This window comes from Carlito syrichta, unplaced genomic scaffold (assembly GCF_000164805.1).
Source record: "Carlito syrichta isolate Samal-C Ts95f unplaced genomic scaffold, Tarsius_syrichta-2.0.1 Scaffold303986, whole genome shotgun sequence".
NCBI classification, from domain to species: Eukaryota; Metazoa; Chordata; class Mammalia; order Primates; family Tarsiidae; genus Carlito; species Carlito syrichta.
In genome coordinates this window covers 241,881-248,349 of record NW_007248082.1, presented here as the reverse complement: position 1 = coordinate 248,349, position 6,469 = coordinate 241,881, and the positions used below count along the sequence as shown (strand labels likewise).

The 6,469-nt window shown below is 42.6% G+C and overlaps 1 protein-coding gene across 1 annotated transcript in view; it reads left to right on the top strand.

Moving 5' to 3' along the window:
- NME5 (NME/NM23 family member 5) overlaps positions 1-6,469 on the top strand; it is a 31,192-nt gene that overhangs the window by 14,179 nt on the left and 10,544 nt on the right. The gene's annotated exons all lie outside the window — the stretch shown is intronic.

The window sequence follows — 6,469 nt, the reverse complement described above, 5'->3', positions numbered from 1 at the left end:
GGGAGCGGCCACTGCACTCCAGTCTGGGCAACAGAGTGAGACTCCAACTCAAAAAAAAAAAGATGTGTTAGAAACAAATAATCCAGAAATGAAATTAAGAAAACAATTCTGTTGCCAGGTGGGGTACAGTGCAAAACATGTGGATTCTTTGACTTGTTTCTAAAATGCATTTTAGAGCGGTTAGCAAAGTTTTCAAGCAAAATTTATTTTGAAAGTGAGAAAGAGAAAGAGAGAGGTAGGGGAGGGGACCAGCGCTAAGAAACAAGGCAGCCATAGCTCAAAGAGCCACATAGAGACAGTAGGGTTAACAAAGCAATGGCAGCTGCAGCTTGAAGTCAGTGTCTTTATTTTTTTTGAGCTGAAGTCTCACTCTGTCGCCCAGGCACTCATGGCTACCCCAGTGTAGATCTGCTGGGGGCTGGTGATCTTTTGGCTTCAGTCTGCCAGGTAGCCGGAACTACAGGTACGTGCTACTATGCCTGGCTAATTTTTGCTTTATTGTAGAGTTGAGGTCTCACCAAGTTGCCTGTGTTGATCTTGAACCCGCAGGTTCAAGCAGTCCACTCACCTTGGCTTTCCAAAGTGCTGGGATTACAGGCTGAGCCACATTGCCCAGCCCAAGTCAATGCCTTTTAAACCTTCCCTTTGATGGGGGCGGGCTGCTAAGGTGATTGGGTGGGTTTTTTTCCCCACTTCATTGCAGAGGGGCGGGTAAGCACAGGTACTGACTACAGGTGATGGACAGCAGGCAGATGGGTGGGTCGGTCACATAAGTGCTGCCATGGTAATGAGGTCTGTGTCATGAAGGTGACCAAGGACTGATTAGATTGACTGGTTTATTTTTTTTTTTTATTTTTTATTTTTTTAAGTTGGAGTCTCACTCCGTATCCCAGACTGGAGTGCAGTGGCCGCTCCTGGCCACCGCAGCCTCGACCCACTGGGCTCCGGCGATTTTTCTGCCTCAGCCTTCCGAGTAGCCGGAATTACAGGCATGCGCTACCATGCCCAGCTGATTTTTTGATTTATTGTAGAGATGAGGTCTCGCTGCCCAGGCGGGTCTCGAACCCGCGGGCTCAGGCAATCCACTCACCTCAGCCTCCCAAAGGCGCGGAATTACAGGCTGAGCCACCGAGCCCGGCTGATTAACTGGTTTATAAAACAAGCTAGGGAGAGAGTGGGGTGGAGTCTTTGACCAACAGGGAACCTGAAGGATTTTTAGTGATTTTGAGCTGAAAGTTTGGGCTATTCTATTCTTACATCTGATGGGATTTTCTTTTGATTGGCTGGCCTGTGCTAGCTACCCTGCCTCAATTCTATGTAGAAAATATTTGCAAGCCATATATCTGATAAGGAATTAATATCCCAAATATATAAGGCTCTCTTACAATTCAATGGCAAAAAAACCTTCAAAAACCTAAAACCTAAATAACCTTTAATTAAAATTGAAATCAGCATTTTGAACAGATATCTGTATTTTCATGTTCATTGCAACATTATTCACAATAGCCAAGACATGCCTACCAATGGATTAATGTGTCAAGAAAGTGTGGTATATATACACAATGAAATACTATTCAGTCATAAAAAGAAGGAAATCCTGTCATTTGTAACAATGTGTATGAAGCTGGGGGACATTATGTCAAGTGAAATAAGCCATGCACAGAAAAACCAGTACCACATGATCTCATTTATATGTGGAATCTAAAAAAATTGAACTTAGAAGTAGAAGCTGGGCTCTGTGGCTCAGCCTGTAATCCCAGCACCTTGGGAGGCCAAGGCGAGTGGGTTATCTGAGCCTGTGAGTTTGAGACCAGTCCGGGCAACTTAGCAAGACCTTGTCTCTACAATGAATAAATAAATAAATTAGCCGGGTGTGGTAGCATGCGCCCGTAGTTCCAGCTACTTGGAAGCCTGAGGTGGAAGGATCGCCAGAGCCCAGCAGGTTGACACTGGGGTGGCCATGAGCATGCCACTGCACTCCAGCCTGGGCAACAGAGTGAGATTCCAACTCCAAAAAAAAAAAAAGTAGAGTAGAAAGGGATTGTGTGTGGTGGCTCACACCTGTAATCCCAGTTCTTTGGGAGGCTAAACAGAGACGATTGCCTGAGACCAGCCTGGGCAAACTTGGTGAGACCTTGTCTCTACAATAAATAAAAAAATTAGCTGGCTGTGGTGGCACATGGCTATAGTTCCAGGTACTTGGAAGACTGAGGTGGAAGGATCACCTGAGCCCAGCACTGCACTCCAGTCTGGGTGACAGAATGAGACTCCAACTCAAACAAACAAAAAAAGCTAGGTGAAAGATTTGAATAGGCACTTCACAATGATTATATATAAATGGCTAATAAGCAAATGAAAAAGTACTCAACCTAGTTAATCAACAGGGAAATGCAAATTAAACCACAATGAGATACTACTACACACCCACTAATATGAATATAGAGGGGACAGAGAAACCAAAATCCTTACACATTTTTGTAAAATGGAACCACCACTTTTGAAAACACTTTAGCAATTTCTTTAAAAGTTAGACATGGCTGGGCACAGTGGCTCACTTCTGTAATCCCAGCATTTTGGAAGGCTGAGCCAGGAGGATCACTTGAGCCCAGGAGTTTGAGACCAGAAGTTTGAGTTTAAAGACTTCAACTTTACAAAAAAAAAAATTTTTTTTAATTGCCTGGTGCTGTAGCCTGTAATCCCAGCTACTCAGGAGGCTGAGAAGGGAGGACTACTTGAGGCCAGGAGGTCAAGGCTCCAGTGGGCCAGAATCATGCCACTGCACTCCAGCCTGGACAACAGAGTGAGACTCTGACAAAAAAAAAAAAAAAAAAAAATTAAATCTGCCATGTAACTCTTCAAACAGTTCTATCCCTAGAAATCTACCTGCCCGAGAGAAATGAAAAGATAAATTCACACAAAGACTTGCATGTGAATGCTCATCACAGCATCATTCCATAAGCCCCCAACTGGAAACAATCCAAGTGTTCATTAACTGGTGAATAAACAGAATTTGACACAACCACACAATGGAATAAAAAGAAACTCAGCAGTAAAAAGGAACAAACTACTGATATATGCTAATAATATAAATGAACCAGAAAACATGCTAAGTGAGTGAGTCCAGGCAAAAAGGACTACATCTTATATCATATTTAAAACGAATGTCCAAAAAAGGCAAATTTTTAGAAACAAAGAAGACCACTGGTTGTCTAGGGATGAGGGTGGGAGTGGGAGTGAGAACTGTAAATGGGCACAAGGGAACAATTTTTGGGGTGATGAAAACTGGATTGTGGTAATGATTGCACTACTATAAATTTACTAAAACTATGTGCGTTGTATACTTCGATGGCTAAGTTTTGTAATTTGTGAATTATACCTCAATAAAATCTTTAAATAACATTGGTTCAGTGTGGTGGCCCACACATGCAATCCCAGCACTTTGGGAGGCAAGATGGGAGGATCACGTGAGGCCAGGAGTTAGAGACCAGCCTGAGCAACATAGCAAGACTCCATTCTCTATTATAATTTTAAAGTTTTAAAATAAATTTATAGAAAATATATGAGCCGAGCTCGGTGGCTCAGCCTGTAATCCCGCGCCTTTGGGAGCCTGAGGTGAGTGGATTGCCTGAGCCCGCGGGTTTGAGACCCGCCTGGGCAGCAAGACCTCATCTCTACAATAAATAAAAAAATCAGCCGGGCGTGGTAGCGCGCGCCTGTAGTTCCAGCTACTTGGAAGGCTGAGGCGGAAGGATGGCCGGAGCCCAGCAGGTCGAGAGTGCGGGAGCGGCCACTGCACTCCAGTCTGGGCGACAGAGTGAGACTCCAACTCAAAAAAAAAAAAAAAGAAAAGAAAATAGATGACATCCCTGCCTTCATGGAGCTTACAGTCTAGCATTTGGTAGAAAACCATTAAACAATAATTACTTATATAATTGCATAGTTGAAGGAGACAAAAGGCATAAGCTGACAAGTTCCTTATGTCTTAAAAAAAATAAGCTTGACAAGGTCCTTGTGTTCCTGGCCTGGCTCCAACAGGAGCTTACCCAGTATCTCCTTCCCTCGATGTTTGCCCCTAGGAATGTTGATTTAGTAGAATTCAGGTGGTGTGACCTCTGGTCTGCGTAGGCTGGATGTAGCCTGCTTCGATAATAACTTTACTCAGAACTTCAAAAAACACAGATGTTAATGACTCACAAAAAAACAAAGACGTCAGTGCTATAGTAAGCTTGCTGAGAAAGTCGTAAACATTAACTTTTTCCCAGCTGATGCCAGCATTAAAATATTTCTTGTTTATGTAGTTTTGCCCTACATAAAAAAACATGCTGTGAGGATAAACTTGCTCTCACCTACTGAGGCAAGAGACCTCCCAATCCTGCCGTTCTTTGTCTTTCTTTTCTCATTTTCCCCCCCCACCTCAGGCCCTGCTCTACGGAGGAGAGCACATAGTCACAAGGCAGATAGAGGTTATGAGAAACTATAATAAAGACCTGTCTGAGAAAGAGACATTTTAGCTGAGATCCAAGGAATAAGTAGCAGCTAATCAAAGTAAAGGAAAGAACACTTTAGTAGAAGGAACAAGGGCTGGACATGGTTGCTCATGCCTATAATTCCAGGGAGGCTGAGGGAGGAGGAGGATTGCTTGAGCCCAGGAGTTTGAGACCAACGTAGGCAATGTAGGTGAATCCTCAGTTCTATCAAAAAAAATTTTTTTAATGAGCTGGACATGGTGGCACATATCTGTAGTTCCAGCTACTCAGGCAGCTGAGGCGGAAGGATTGCCTGAACCCAGGAGGTCGAGTCTGCACTCCAGCCTGGGTGACAGAATGAGACGCTGACTCAAAAAACAAAACAAAAAAAGGAAAACAAATTAGCATATTCTTCTCAAGTCATGTGCAGGAAAGAACATGGCACAATCTAGAAACTGGAAAAAAATCAGGTGGAAGGGAAGCATATGGTGACCTTGGAGAGGTAAGTAGAAGTTACTTGGTGCAGATTCTCGTGGGCCGTGATCTGTAGTTCTGTCTTGACTATAAGTGCAATGAGGAGGTACTGAAGCATTTTAAGAATGGGAGTAATGTGATCAGATTTTCCATTTTTAAAATACTACAAAGGGCCTGGGCACAAGCAACAGTGAACATGATGAACATATGGTCTCTACCTACATGGAACTTAGTAGAAGAGACAGATGACAGACATATATAACCAAAATAAAATTACAACAGTAACTGATGCTGTCAAGAGAAACTAATAGAAACCAATAGGAAAGGAAGTGTTTGCCCATTTCCTAGGCTTTCCTGGCATCCTGGCAAGGACTCCCATTGTTAGTTCTTGTCTAACCTTCCTTGCCTAGCTGTAGTCAAATGAAATCCATCTTCCCACTCTCCTTTCCCTTGGGGTCAGTGAAGATTCAGCTCTGCACACATGGGACTGGTAGCCTCATTTTCTTATCTTTAGCAAAGGCAGCACAGGATCAACCTCCAAAGATCTGCTACAACTTATAAAATACATTTCTTTTTGTATAAATATATTCTTTTTTAATATTGTAATTCTGGTTCACTTACATAGAGTTCAAATAAGGCTAAAAAGACTAAAATTTTCCAGTCTTACATAATTTATTTTTTAATCTAAAAAATTACAGGAATATTAATATACATTATTATAGGTGGAAATAGGTTTTTCATTTTTACTAGTGTATAAGAGAACAAGAACTATGTATTACTGTTTATCTGTGCTACCTTACGAAGTACCTGCCTTTGTCGAACAAATGAATTGATCTCCTAGTTTTACATGTTTATTCATTTTGTTGTTGTTGAGATATGGGGGGTCTAGCTTTGTTGGCCAGGCTGGTCTCCAACTCCTGGTCTCAAATGATCCTCCCACCTCAGTCTCCCAAAGTGCTGGGATTATAGGTGTAAGTCACTGCACCTGGCCTCATTCGTATTTTTAAAATAACATTGTCCATTATAAAATAATACTTATTTACTTTTAAAAAATGGGAATACAAGCCGGGCTCGGTGGCTCAGTCTATAATCCCGCGCCTTGGGAGGCTGAGGTGAGTGGATTGCCTGAGCCCGCGGGTTTGAGACCTGCCTGGGCAATTTGACAAGACCTCATCTCTACAATAAATCAAAAATTAGCCGGGCGTGGTAGCGCACGCCTGTAGTTCCAGCTACTTGGAAGGCTGAGGCGGAAGGATCGCTGGAGCCCAGCAGGTCGAGGCGCAGTGGCGCGGAGCAGCCATTGCACACCAGTCTGGGTGACAGTGAGACTTCAACTCAAAAAAAAAAAAAAAAAGGGAATACAAAAAGGATATAGTTGAGAAACAATCAGAATCATGTAAATGACTACTACTAGCATTTTGATAAGTTTCCTGCTAGTCTTATGCAGATTTATTTGTATGTGTGCACTTGTGCATTTTTGAACAAACAAGCTATATATCTCTGTTTCTTTTTTTTTTTTTTTCAGTTGG